This window comes from Vipera berus (assembly GCF_964194415.1).
Source record: "Vipera berus genome assembly, chromosome: 1".
NCBI classification, from domain to species: domain Eukaryota; kingdom Metazoa; phylum Chordata; class Lepidosauria; order Squamata; family Viperidae; genus Vipera; species Vipera berus.
The window spans coordinates 98662902-98678585 of NC_138202.1; the positions used below are offsets into that span (position 1 = coordinate 98662902).

A 15684-nucleotide genomic window follows, 5' to 3' on the forward strand; every position below is an offset into this window, starting at 1 on the left:
CAGCGTCCTAACCCACTGAGCCACCGCATCCCCTGTCAACGTTATTAGCTGGTTACAATTACACTGGGTTCTGAAATCCTTACTTTGTTGGTTTTATTAAAACAAAAACTTCATTTTTCCAATAATCTAGCACCAAATATTCCAAAACTGCTTGAGCCTGGCAACCCTAGTTGAAAAGGAAAAGCTGAAACCATTCATTTAAAATTTGATTCCTTTTGTGGAAGGGGCATTTCCTGTTTTGATCCAATCAGATTGTGAGGGATAGAAACTTAAGAGTAGGTGGCTGCAGCTTTGAACACCTCCCAGAGTGGAACTTTTTCATTTCAAATAGATGAATCCAGACTCCCAGAATTAAGATAAAGGAGGGTAAAGAATGGAGATTACAGAATAGAGAAGGGTCTGGCAATCTGCTGTGGAGGTTGATAACAGGCTCCCTTCAGCAAAACAGAAAAAGAAAACTTTAATATGAATGTTAAACTAGTAATCTGTGTTCATGATTCTCTGATAAACACTACTGTGTTCACTGGTAATTCTTTAACACTCAGACCATAGTTGTCTAGAATTAATGCCTGTATCAGTATCTACTGTTCTGATAAATGTATTACTTCTCTTGCTTCAAAACCTTGCATGCTATATACTGCCTAAAAGAATCTGTAAAAACAGGAAAATATTCTTTTAATTATATCTGTGAGCTCAGCATTCATCCATCAAAAAGTTACAAAACTACAAAGTAAAGTGCTACTTGTAAAGCTGACATGATATATCAAGCAAAATAACTATCTTTTCCTTGGTTGCTTGGAATGTCAACATTTAATTCCTCAGCACTCACTGGCATATACTGTACGAAAGCCACCACAAAGGTTTCACAAAATAACAAAAATTCTTCAATACTGTATGGAAACCTCTAAAACCTATGCACTTCTTAAAAGAGACAACATGGAGAGAAAAAGAGAAATGTCAGGATATCCTCCCCTTTTCAGCATGTTAATCTTTGAAGGCCTACTGTTTTTCCAGTATCTGTCAGGAGAGATTCTCTGATAAATACCAATATATAACAGTTCCAGGAATTACAATTCCTGGCAATCTGTAGGACCAACAGCTGCCGACTTTCCAACTAATAAAAAAGTAATTTTTTTCTTTTTCTTTACATAAATATTTGTTGCTTTCCTAGTAGGATCTTAGTCTTCGCTATCGCCTATCTTATTCCCTAATAAGGCATCCTAAAACCTGGCCTTTGGGTGATAGGCATTACAGAAGAAGCACATCAAAAAAACCTCTCCATGCTCTTGCTGAAGCATGCTCATCTTTTGAATTAAAAGTTTAATGCTACCAGAATTGGATTCATCTTATTACAGATTAGTTTTTGAACATCCATTTATAGACTTATTAATGTAATTATTCTCTTTGACTGGTATTTAAAATGCTGTTTCAAATTACACCTATTGAAATGAATGGAGCTAAAGCCACAATACTGGGCAGAACACAAGTAAACAGTACATAAGGGTTTCGTAGTAAGCTACAGGGTAATGAAATATCAAAATATTTGCCTTGGAGTGCTTATTCAGAATCAAGAAATATCTGGCTGCAATCCAATACTGCTAGCTCTGATGACAATTTGATACTCACTTAAATAGAGAAAGCTCAATGGAACTCAGTAGAACTTGTTTCTGAATAATTTGCTTTGTAAATTAAACCCACATAATAACCATTATGGGAGACTGCTTGTTTCACGACATTTGAATATATTTCGGAAAATGTTCCTTATATGATTCACCAAACCTTATTTTTCTGTTTTAGATATAGAAGATAATGTCAATATTAAACAGTAGAGAGCAGGTGGCCAAAATCTATTCCTCAAATATCTTTGGCATATCTTAGAGCAAATTTATTGAGGAAATTTATCATACCTCTTTTTAAAACTATCACTACATCTTGGAACAGTGATTTTCAAAACCTTAGCATACATTATATAAACAAATACATTTACATTTAATACGTTTAAATACATTTAATGCGTTTAAACATTTGAATTTTCTGAAAGCTCTTCAATATATATCTAATAATTTCTAATGCTCCTAAAATTGATATTGAGTTTTGTTTCTAAGAGTATGAGCAACAAAAGGGTGAATTAGAAATTCAGGTAAATGAGGGCAGATATGATATTGTTGCCATTACAGAAACTTGGTGGGATGAAACCCACAAATGGAACACACAGCTAGAGGGATTTAAATTATTTACAAGAAACAGAACAAATAAAGGAGGAGGTGGAGTTGTTCTCTATATAATAACCACACTCTACAGAAATAGAGCACAACAATGATGAAAACTGTCTTGGGTCCATATAAAAGGGGAAAAATGACATTGCCATAGGTGTATACTATAGGCCACCTAATCAAACAGAGGAAATAGATGAGCTTTTTGCTAGTCAGCTAACTAAGGAATGTAGGAAGCGCATCACAATAGTAATGGGGGACTTTAATTACCCTGATGTCAACTGGGAGACAAACTCTGCATCAAGTGGAAGATCAAACAGATTCCTGACAAACCTAGCAAACAACTTTTGTCTCCCAAAAAGTAGAAAAGGGAACTAGGGAATCAGCCATATTGGACTTACGGTAATTCTCACTAACAGAGATGAAATGATAGGTGTAGAAGTCATAGGAACCCTGGGGGGGAGTGATCATGCAATATTGGAATTATACATTATGCAAGCACAAGCAATACAACACAGTCTTGGACTTTAAGAGAGCTAATTTCAGTAAACTTAGAGAAAGCTTGAGAAGGATTCCATGGATGAGAATCCTCAAGGGGAAAACAACTCAAGAAGCTTGGGAAATTTTGAAAAGTGAGATTATAAAAGCCCAGTCTAGCACAATACCAACGAAGAAGAAAAATTACAGCTCTCAAATGAAACCAACATGGCTACATAAAGAACTCTCTGATAAACTGAAAGATAAATTGAAAGACAAAAAGGATAAGTATAAAAAGTGGAAAGAAGGGCACATAACTAAGGCAGAATATCAGCAAATAGCCCAAGCCTGCAAACATGAAGTGAGGGAAGCTAAGGCTCAAAATGAACTAAGGCTTGCAACAAAAGTCAAAAATAACAACAACAACAACAAAGCTTCTTTCAACATGTAAAAAAACAAGAAAAAGGTTAAGGTTAACAGAGGTATGGCAAAAAAAGAGTGGTCTTTTACACTCAGTATCATCAAAAGTCATTTATTTCCCTTTGGAAAATTAGGAGGAAATTGTAGGATAAAATCAGATGAGAAAATTAGTTACCCAGATAACACTATCAAATCAACTATTTTCTAGCTATTACCATGTTTTTTTTCCCCCAGCTCTCTCTTTGCATGCAGACTTATAATACTGGAGAGAAACATTAACACACCAACCCCTTTATATATGAATTCATAGACATTAACCTGGGTTATCAAAATTTTTGTAGAAATAAATTTTTAAAAATCAACCATCCTGTTAAATAATTTAAGAGGCTTGGTTTGCATTATGGCCAAAGTAAACATAATGGCAGAAGTCCAATTACTAATAATCTATAATGTTATTCCACTGGCATAACCAAAGCAATCTTTGGGGAGGCCTAAATTCCTAGAATAATACTCAGCAATAACTTTCAAGGTCTATTGAGTGGTAGATGCCAAATCAGATAAGTTCTGTACACTTATTCTGGAATTTATTTTGTCAATTTCTAGAAGTAACCAATTAAATGTATGAATGATAGGTTTTACGTAATTTTATGACCCATAATAAAGTTGCTTGTTTTGGATTAGCATAATGGGTGACCCATTATGTGTTCAGTATTTATGGGTGACTATCTTTGCTATTCAACACAACGGAATTAAAAAAATCATGACCTAGCACAGTGACTCCAGCTTACACAAAATGTTCTTTAAATCCCAAAATTACATTATACGGTAATAGTTCTTCCTGCATGTACAAAAAGATACTCTCCGCTAAGTAGATAGATATGAAAAAAGATTTAATGGGCATGTAGTGAATGGGCAGGTATGGCTTCACATGCCTACTGACAGCCAGATCTGACATCTGATTTGAATCTACATCTTTGTGTGGAAGCAATGCTTTTTTTATATATAAAAAAGGGAGGTTTTCCCCCCAATCCCCCTGGTTTCCAGGCAAAAGATCCTTTGTCCTTTTGGAAAGTGCAAGCAATTATCCAAGGAAAGGGGAAAATAAGTAACAGGGCTCGGAGGGACACCCATAAGACAATCTTCAGAGCCTTATATTCTCCTTTATAGTTTTATATCAGAAATCCATTTCATCTCCTTTACTATTGTTTTGTTTATAACTACTTAAATCCAAAAAGGGACCTTTATCTCTTTCCCCTTTTTTCAGAATGAAATTTAGTTTAGTTTTTTCTTGCGAGATTGTTTTCTATTACAGAGTGGGGGAGAGCAAGGAAAACGGCTGATTTCCTTACCTATGGCTCCTCCTTACAGAGTTCACAGATGTTACTATATAGTTTGATTTTCATTTCTCTCTTTTTCACTTTGTCCAAAAAGCAATTCAGGTTGTGGAGCCCTGTCTCTTTCAAATACCAGATTAAGGTGAGGATGCCAGTGATCTACTCTCTAGAACAGGGGTGTCAAACTCGCAACGTCACATGATGTGTTGCGACATATCGTGACTTTTTTTCCATTGCTGGCAATGGGGTGGGCGCGGTTTCGTCATGACGCATCCGGCCCATGGGCCGGCAGTTTGACACCCCTGTTCTAGAAGAAAGACTGTAGCTTGTATGAACTACCAAGCTGTATAGCAAAATAAGGAGCCCAAGGGAGTCCTGGGAGGGGTTAATATCTCCAACTTTTCACCTCACAGATTACAATGACTGGGTAAATGGAATCTGTCACTCAACTAATGATAAAACTGTCTCTTCTCAGCCAGATATCTAAAGGAGGGTCTGTAGCATGAAAAAGGATGAGGCTTTAATTGTTCCATCTGTCAACCAAGAAGAAAGGAATAGTAGTATTTGGGTAGACTGACATATCAAAGAGGAGCTCTGGGGCTACCCAAATTATACCTACTAGTAATTAGAATGAGTGGTTTAAATAACAGTTATTTCAACTGAAGAAAAGTAAAAAACATTACTAAATAATAAAACCTGCACCCTCTCAGGCCTCGTCCGGAGAGCAGGAAAAGCAAGCAACCGAGATGAGTGCCGAGTTCTCAGGAAAAGTTTATTGTCAAGAAGCAAACAAACTCCAAAGGAAACAAAGCCAGCGTTGGCTGCTACCCATCCCCTATTTAACAAACGTCCCTCCCAGAAACCTCCTTTTGTGTCCTGCCCCGGCACCCTCCACCCCCCAGGTAAGTTTCCCCGCACCCCTCTACTCCCCCACCATCAGGATCCACCCACGCACCCCTCCCCAGACCCGGCACCTCCTGGCCCAGCTCCTCGGGTGTCGCCCCGCCCCGCCACAGGTCCCTGCTCCGCACCGCCGCCGATACTCCAGCCGTGCTGGCCCGGGCACAGGCCGCGACCCCTTGCCCCGCACCCAAAAGCTGACAGGGTCCAGGCCAAAGATCCGGGTCCGTCGGTGCCCCGGCAGCCAGTCCCACGGCTGGCACGGACCCAGGGCTCCACGAGTCTGCTGCCGTCACCGGGAGGAAACGACCAGGCTGTTGGGCATGTGCGCGCGCCACCGAGGCCCTCGCCGACCCGGCGTGCGCACGCGCGCAGCTCCCAGCTGCATCCCGTTGCCGCCGCTGCTGCCGTTCCGGTGCAGGAGCGGCCCATCTCTTGCCGAGGACGTCGGAGCGAGGTGCGGCACGGGTAGAGGCGTGGGCGCGAAGACGTGGTGCCGGTGTCGAGCCTGCGGGGCGCGACACACCCAAGTAGAAACACAGTTTTGTTACAGATATTCCTCGACTTACAACCATAACTGACCCTGGAATTATGGCCTTAAGTCATAGCAGTTGTTAAGCAGTTCATAGGACTGTGATGGTCATTAAGTGAACACCTTGGTCATTAAACAAATCCATTTTCTTCAATAAAGCATTTTTTTGGTAGAAACTGGAAGTAAATGTTGGAAACTGTCAAAAAGAAAAACATTGCAAATTGCAAACAGAGGTAAATGTAAGTCTGTTGCCAGGCAACCAAAATGAGATCTGACCATGGAGGGGGTTGTGCAGCCATCAGGACTCTGGAAATGGGGCACAAATAACTCTGTTGAGGTCCGTTGTAACTTCGTGCTGTTGCTTAGTGACTGGTCATTAAGCAAGGATTACCTATAACAACGGGACTTACAATTTAGCATTGTGAAAAGCTAATTTCAAAGGACCTTTTCAAGTTAAACAATAAACTTTGTTTTTATTTTTGTCTCTAAACTTCTTAGTTATTCAATCTGGACCCCATTTCATCTGGGGAACTCAAGATAGTGTATACAGTGTTCCCTTCTATTTTCCCCCATAACAGCAATCTTGTGAATTAATAGTATGGCTGAGAGAAAATGAGTGGCTCATGGGCTGTGGCTGAAGGATGACTAGAACCTGGATCTCTTCCTAGTATCGGTTCATTGTCTTACCCTGCCCTCTGGAACATTCTCCCTTCAGAAATTAGGATGGCCTCGACCCTTGAAAGCCTGGTTATATGCCCAATCCTTAGACTACCAAGTATGTTAAGGGTCCTGATTCATGGTCACATTAATATTTATGATTATAATTTCTCTCAGTAACTCTCTCTATATATATATCAATATAAATTTCTATTATGTTTGGCTTTCATTGATTTTATGATTGTTCACTGCCTAGAGTCACTTGTTTGAGATGTAAATTGAATTAAAAAAAACAGGATCACAAAGAGAAAATGTGGTTTCAAATTATAGCTTTCTTGCTTCTTCTTTTATGGAACTAGATCGCATGTTAGGCTAAGGCAGAAAAAGCACAATGTGGGAACTAGCCTTGTTTCACTTACTTAAAGCTTTATTTATAATTACTTCCTTAATGCTTTTTATCTCCCACGTCCAGACTGCACACCTAAATCTGCTTGTTATAGTATTGTGCAAATTTTCTTTTGCTCTTTCAATGCTTATATCCATTTAATGCAGAGGAAAGCAACAATTTTAGTGCTGGAGGCTACACACTTATGCAGTAAGTTGTACTAAAAAAATAGGCCTGGCACAAAATAAAAAGTTGGGGCAAGATAAAAATGGTATATTATTATGTATTAATTTTATTCATACCATTGAAAGCCACCTAGAGTAGCCCCATGGCAGCATAGGCAGCAAATAAATTTAACAAATTTTTAAAAAAATCTATAAAAAGAAAGATTTATGGCATATAGACATAATAATAATAATAATAATAATAATAATAATAATAATAATAATAATAATAATAATAATAATGTTGGAAGGGACCTCAGAGATCATCTAATCTAACCCCCTGCTCAGGCAGGAAACCCTATATCATTTCGGACAAATGGCTGTCCAGTCTCTTCTTAAAAACTTCCAACGTTGGAGCATTCACCACTTCTGGAGGCAGGTTGTTCCACTGGTTAATTGTTCTAACTGTCAGGAAATTTCTCCTTAGTTCTAGATTGCTTCTCTCTTTGATTAGTTTCCATCCATTGCTTCTTATCTTTATAATCTGTTCATACAAGGATTTTTTTTATTACATTTATCAAGCAGCTCAGCCTAAAAGAGAAAAGAATACTTTTCTTGTATCACCCTTTCTAAGTAACTATACTTTGCATTGATAATTAGAGCTTGGTATTCTGGGAAAGCCAGCCCTGCAAGTCTTATTTTCATATATAATAAACAAGAACAACATTAAACAGGTTTAGAAACTTGCTGGGCAGCAGTATCTAATTTGTAAGGAAGGAGTGGGGGAGAGGCACCTCTTCCCTCCAAAGTTCAATTTCACTAATTCATATTTTGCTAATTTTACTTTATGCAAAATCAGAAATGACACTGTCAACAACTACTCATAATTAGAGCAAGAATGTTTTTGCTCCCAAGACTCTCATTCACTCGGACTCTAAGTGGCCATCTCTAGTAACAAGAATGTTGTTCAGATTCCATGCTCAAATGGAATCATCTTCTTGGCTGTGATTATTGGTCTATGTGCCAATTATAAATCAAGCTTACTTGCTGCACTTGCATATAAAATGCTTACAGGGTGGCTCTTGAGTTCTTGCACTGCTACGGTAAAACTGTAAAAAAAAATCTAAAAACAGAAACCCATAATGTTATATTGGTGCTGGTGCTGACTTCAGGATCAGAATACTGGGTCACAATCCTAATCTTATACAGGTAGACCTTGATTTACAACAGTTCGTTGTAATATACACAATGATACACAATCATATAGGTAGTCCTAGATTTATAACAGTTCGTTTAGTAACTGTTCAAAGTTCCCATGGCACTGAAAATGTGACTGTTTTTCACAGTTATGACCTTTGCAGCATCCCCATGATCATGTGATCAAAATTCAGATGCTTGGCAACTGCTTCATATTTATGAGCATTGTTGTGTCCCAGGGTCATGTGATCACTTTTTGCAAACTTTTGTCAAGCAAATTCAATGGGGAAGCCAGATTCACTTAACAACTGTGTTACTAACTTATCAACTGCAGTGATTCACTTAACAACTGTGGCAAGAAAGGTCATAAAGTGGAGCAAAATTCACTTAACAAATGTCTTACTGAACAACAGAAATTTTGGGCTCAATTCTGGTCGTAAGTTGAGGACTACCTGTAATGAACTATTAATCTATTTTCTGCCCTAATAAACATATTTAGGATTTAGTCATCAAGGACTATGTCACACACTGGAGTCCAGGGCATCTCTGGTTCATTAATGCATGGCATAACAAGACTCCCAATTAATGTATTATCCATCACTGTCTCCAGCAGCTTTTCTCAAACTTTTAACCTGGAGGAACCCATGAAATAATTTTCAGGTCTCAGGGAACCTTTGCATAAAAATTTATACACACACACACACACACACACACACACACACACAAACACACACACACGTGTGTGTGTGTGTGTGTTTTATAATACAACTCCCTTCTAACCTACACAATATTTACAGCAGCAAATTTGCAAACCAGCTGTTGTGTCAGGGCATGTAAAAATTTCCATTCCTGAGAGGTGTTAGCATCATGTGGCACAAAAAGTTCAAAAAATTGAGGAAACCCATTTGAGAAAATCTACTCTATAAAAACATGCTGAAATCTAAATGCAGATACCAATCAAGCGTGAGAAGAACACACCACCTAATGTACCACAGCAAGGATTCTCCTAGTGACACAATGTTTGAGGTGAGTCCAAAGATGATCAATATAAGAAGAGAAATCTCTCTGAGGGGTTTCATTTGTGAAAAGAACTGAATGTTTAAATGCCTGGGTGTAACTTAGAATGGCAGACAATACAAATAACTAGACAAATAATGAGCAGCAATCCACAATTCAGAGCCAGGATAATATCAGACACCTTTTCTTAATTAGTCCAACATGAGCTGAATACAGTATATTGAAGATCTGATAAAGCAAACAGAGCAGTCACAACTGAAATGGTACGACAGTATTACACAATCACTCCTCACTAAATATTGACATGTCTCATGTTGAGCAAGCACTGCAACTGCATTGCTCACTGAGTAAACTTTTTTCCATTAAAGACAACAGCAGACATGGAAGGAAAAAAGTAAGAGTTTACATATTAAAAAAAAGAATTTCAAATTTGTAAAAAAAAAGAGTAGAATTTAAACAAAATAAACCAAACCCCATTTTTTTGACAGATTCCATTTTATTGTTACTTTTCCATGGTGGTTTTGAGATTTAAAACAGAAGCCCCTAATCAAACTTTAGCCTTGTTTTTTTTCATAAAAAGATAGGGTGAACGGTTCTTTTGGAAGTAACTGGTACCTGCTGTACATTGATTTCAGAATCAAATCTTTATTCAGGTGTCTGGAATAAACAGTGTTGATTCCCTTGACATTTCAAATAAAGGAGATCAGCAATTTTGAACATGCTGTCCCTCTAGGGGTCATAATAGCTATTTGAAGGAATATATGAAAGGGGAAATACAAAGTCTGGTACTTGATGCTTGAGGACACTTCAGAAAGTATAGGTTGCCCTTTTCCATTCTTCTTGGATGTATTTACAAATTAGAAGCTACCTACCACATTCTGCCCTTTTCCAAATTTTGCCTCATAGTTGTCAAAAATATTTTTTTGAGTCAAATGCAACATTTAAAGAAGGCTTTTCAATCCCTTTTGGAATTTATTTTTAATGAATAAATAACATACAAACTAAAAACAGGGACATCATACCACATTTGCAAAGAGAGCAATGTGGCAGAACTGATTAGACTACCAGAACTTAAGCTGACAGTCACCCACAGATCTATTCTAGCATTTCATTCCATATAATAGTTATGTGGAGGAGGATCCAAAATGAATTCATAGGAGAAATTCAAAGTCTAATGTCCCTTCCCCACTTGACTGCACAGGCATACATCTCCTTAAATAGGCACACTGTTTCATAGTGATTCATAGCATACCCGTGGCAAAGAACCATACTGATAGGAAGATTTACCAAGGCTGTGTTAGTGAAATACACTGAATCAAAATCTAGCTACCATATTTTAGCTTAGCATAGGGGACAAACTCATTGCATGTAATTAATCTGGAGTTCAATGTATTCACAATGCAGGAAAATGAAGTTCCATTAACCTTGATTTTCATGTCATGTGAATACAGACAAAGACGACACTGGAAAATACAATATGAAAGTTATATTTCTTAAAGCTCAAGAGGGTATTATGTAGTATGGAAAACATAGAGAAGACATTGTACTTGATGTAGAGAAGAGTGTCCTCAACATGTTTTGTTTTGCTTGTTTATCATTACAATATATGGATGTTTCTTACAAGGTTATTATGAGGAAACCTTTATGATTTGTACTCTGTTTAGACTGTCTTTCTTCACCCATAACTGGAACAACATGTTCATAAACCTCAACAGCTGCCAATAAGCAGCCTCTGACTTCCCTTCCACACCCAGCCAGTTTCTATATTCATGCTTTATCTACCACATCTCATTTTCTCTGCAAATTCTACTACTAACTTCTAGTCTTTCCAATCAGCAACAGTACAACTCCTTAAGACTACTGTACAATAGAAAAGCCTAAGAGCAATATAATTTTAAGGCTAAGGATTTGTGAGCTAAGGATTAATCTAATAATGCCCAAATATAAATCATCTTTCCTCATTGCAACCTCTTCATGAGCTGCATGAAACCCAAAGGAAGACGGACAAGAACAATGTGGTGCAAATCAGAACACACTGGATGGATGCTGGGGCTGGGGGAAACTCCCTCCATCCCCTTCAGATGGTGCTTGAGTCCAAAGTGTAGTTCACTTACCCAAACTCAGTACTCAGTATGATACGAATTGGAAATCAAAACGTTCTGGGAGCGAGAGCTGGAGATAATTGGTGTAGAATTTATTTTTCTCCATTCTTTATCTATAATATACGAACACATTCTACACAGGTACCTGTGCACTGCTACCCTTCATGTATCTAAGGAAGCAGACTCTACTCAACTTTTATGATGCCAGAAGAAAATCTGTTCAGTTGCAATGCAATCTGTAATTACCCAGAAGGTGAATTCAACACACTTTACTTCTTGAGTAGGTCAAATTCCGGATTGTGCAAGAAAGGTTCGCTTGCCCTCCCAACAGAAAAAACCTTATTGTCCTGGGGCCCTCTTTAAATTCCGCTTATCTTCAATAGAAAGCAGCCGAAGAAAACAAACGTTAGATCTGCAAGATCACACCATTTAAAAAACAACAAAAACTAGACACCGAATCTCTCTCTAGGCTTTTAGTTATATCATTATTTAAAAAAAAAACTGTGAGAAACCTGGAGGAAGAAGCACCAAGAAATCACCTGCACTTAAAAAGAATCTCATGCCGCTCATTCAGGGAGTTCTGAAAGCGACCGGGGCGAGAAATATTTCACCACCCCCGAAGCCCAAACCGCAGATCTGCTTTCATTTCCGCCTCTGTCAGGATGGGGGACTAGATTGGGGCAGCTCTTTCACATCCTGTTTTTATATATATATAACTATAAAGCCCAACAGAACAAAACACCCCCGCGAAGCAGGTGAAACGCGAGCGAGACAATTCCGAGGGTTGGAAGAGCGCGCAAAAAACCTTCGCGCCGGGCGGCTCGAAGCAACTCAACCTGGCTCGGTCGGCGTCTCCCCTACCGAGCGCCACCTGCTCGGCCGCGCTCCGGTCAACAGAGAAGCGCTCTTCTGTCGGCAAGGCAGCCTTTCCTGGAAGGACGCCCGCCTGGCCGCTTATTTGCAGGAGAAGGTCCCAGCGGCTGGTCTTTCCGGAGACGCTTTCAAGATCCCGCGCTCAACAGACAGGGGAAGAAAAGGGGGGGGGAAAGCAGGCGGCGAAATCCTAATAAAGGCTTACCGCCAGCCCGGGTCAGCACGCTGGTCCAGACGGTTGCCAAAAGAAGAAGACAAGCCCGAGAGCGGTGGGAAAGCTTTGCTCCCTGCCGCCGCTCCTTTTCTTCTACCCGGGAGCCAGGCGCATGTTGCCGGCTTCCTCCCCTCTGGTTGCGCGCGGCGGAATGCGCGGGGCTGTGGCTGCCCCGGACCGACAGGCTGCCTGCCTTGCCCGCCTGCTTGTGCGAGCCGAGGGCGGGCGGGGCGGGGCTTTCAAGCCAAGCTCTTTCTGGCCAATGGGAAGAGGCCGAAAGGGAGTTCTGTCACCCTGAACTTGCACGCGGGAGCGTTTCGGCTTGGGGACTTGGGAAGAAATGCTCTCTAGTCAGAGGGAAAAGTCAGGCTTGCCCCGAGTGGGGCGGAGGAGATTCAACACCTGTTAAAAGCTAGCCAGTCCCACAACTCAGGACGCCGCCAGGGCCTTTCTAAGACTCGAAAGGGCCCGCGGGTTAAAAACAAAAACAAACAAACAAAAAGATTGATTTGACTTGCCCCATTTTATTTCCAACAACATCCTGTGACGGGCCTTGTTTGTCTCCTCCTGGTTTATCGCCCACTGAAGTCAGCTCTCCAATACGTAAATAGGAATGACTGGAATCATCCTTAGATAGTATTTCATTTTATTTTTACAATGCTTGCTTTACCGCTTTAAATGAAAAGCATCCATCTAAGTCAGGGGTCTTCAAACTTGGGCCTTTTATGACTTGTGGACTTCAACTCCCAGAATTCCTCAGCCAGGCATGCCTGGCTGAGGAATTCTGGGAGTTGAAGTCCACAAGTCATAAAAGGCCCAAGTTTGAAGACCCCTGATCTAAGTGCTGAGAATAATTTTTCCCATGTTGGAAACAGGTCAATTTCTCCAGACTAAAACCGGTCTGAATGCAGCCTGTTCGCTCTTCAGCACATATTATTCCCTGTCAAAAATCTAAACTTTTACGGAGCGAAAGTAAGTTACCAGGCATGTATGTTTCCCTTAACAAACTATGATTATTATTTTAATGTTCTCTTCCCAGATGTGGCTTGGAAGCTATTTCCCATGTTCTGATAGTATACTGCTCAAAAAAATAAAGGGAACATTTAAACAACACAATGTACTGTATTTAATAGTAGCATGTCTTATTTTTCTTATTGTCTTATTCCCTTTATTTTTTTGAGCAGTATATATCCTGGCTTTTTTTTTACACGCCAACAAATCAGTTTTCAATTCATAGTGTGGGAAGTTAGCCCCCTCACCAGAGAAGGAAATATTAAAAGGGCAGAATATTATATTTCCTCAAAGGATCTTAAAGAGGCAGAAAAGCATGCCCAGTTTTTCTTAATAGCTCAAGTCTCTCTCCCCCAGGCAGAAACCAGCTCTGTAGAAATGCAGATGTAAATAATCCATTCAGGAAGGTTGGAGGCCTCCAGCTAGAAGCTTAGAAGACAAAGACACCTAAAATCTACATACCCCACCCAAACTCTAAGACAGGACATTATAGGATTAACTCACAGATGTCAAAGGGGCACACTCAGAGACTCAGGTCAAAGTACACGACACAGGAAATACAAAGCCTCAAACAGGAACAGGAAACAATCTCAAGAGCCCCAGAGGGTATAAAAATCCACTCCCTACATGTGCTCTCACTCTTTTCTTCCTGAGCTATCTTTCTGTCTGGCTCTCCTCTCCAATAAACTGCAGCCTTCTTTCTAAAGCAGTTGCCAGGTTGTTTATTCCCAGCTTGGACTGAACCATGATGAAGACTTTTCCTTCAGCAATAGCAACCACAAAGGTAGATTTCCCCTGTGATGATTTGTCACTAACCTGGTTTTTCAGGTCTTCTGATTATGGTACATCTCTGGCCACTGTAAGTAAGTCCATCCACTCTGCTACTGGCCACCTTCTTCTCTTACCTTCCATCTTTCCCAGCACAGAGTCTTCTCCAAGAAGCTAGGCCTTGCCTAATACATATACAGCTTGTTAATTTGTGCCTGGGCTTTACTCTAGTAATTATAATTAGCACAATGTATTATTCCTATATGCTGCTATGAGAGCAATGGCTTCTTCCTGAATAATCACAGCACATAGCACAATGACATAAAATTGATACGTTACCATCATATGCAAGGTACCTGAATTTTCTGTTTGTAGCAAATGAACTGGCAGAAGACACCTTCCCTTACTTCTGTTTAATTATTTTAACTTGCCTCTGAAACAAAGGTTCCTTTATTATTGTTTATGCTTCACTTTCACTGCAGATTGAAAAACAAGTGATAACATGACCTAATTATTCCTGGTATGTTTCATATTATCTCTTTCTAGAAATAGTGTAACACATTTGTTCTTAATATCACTGTGAAACATAAAGATTTGCAAATATAGGAATAAGGGGCATTTTCCTAAAATTAGTTGCACTAAAATAACACGTTTTTATATTCATTCCCACCAAATTACAGATTGGAATATAGAATGGTTTAGTTACAGTCACATTAAGTTTTTCAACTAAGAAAATTGTAACACTGTATTTCAATATTTCAAAAAGCAGGGATGGAATAAATTGTATGCTTTACACACTGACTTTTAACAGTTTTAAAATCATCATTGTGCCAAAATAATAGCAACAAGAACATTTTTTAACCATTTCAATGATGGCTGGATGATCTGATGAAGACAGACAGAAGTCAGAAGGCTTAGAGATACTGGCCATATCTACATGATAAGGCTGTCTTGTCAAGAGTCACCAATTGTTTCTGGAGGCCAGGACAGACGTATGGTCTCTTACTCACCTCTAGCTCTTTGCCAGATTTTTCCTGCTCTGAGTTGAAAGTTCAATACTAGTGTTTTCCATCCTGTGCTGACTCTGACACTGTTGCCTAAGGGTAGTCCTCAACTTACAACTGTTTGCTTAGTGATTGCTTGAAGTTACAATGTCACTGAAAAAATAACTTACAACCGGTCCTTCTACTTACAATCATCACAGCATCCCCATTGGTCATATGATTAAAATTCTGAGGCTTGGTAACTGGCACCTAAGTATGATGGTTGCCGCAACCCTGGATCAAGTGATTACCATTTGGGAGCTTACCAGCTGGCTTCCAAGAAACAAAGTCAGTGGGGGAGGCTGGATTTGCTTAACAACAATATGATTCATGTGATAACTGGAGTGATTCACTTAACCATGGCAATAAAGTTCATA

General features: G+C 39.5%; 1 protein-coding gene across 4 annotated transcripts in view; it reads right to left on the reverse strand.

The window, feature by feature from the left end:
- The window catches only part of LOC308659138 (F-actin-monooxygenase MICAL2-like), an 86401-nt gene extending 73707 nt beyond the window's left edge, over positions 1-12694 (reverse strand). For all 4 annotated transcript variants that reach the window (XM_081312560.1, XM_081312561.1, XM_081312559.1 and 1 more), the window contains exon 1: positions 12477-12694. The gene's annotated coding sequence lies outside the window, so the exon portion shown is untranslated. The remainder of the gene's footprint in view (positions 1-12476) is intronic.
- Between the last annotated feature and the right edge of the window lie 2990 nt (positions 12695-15684).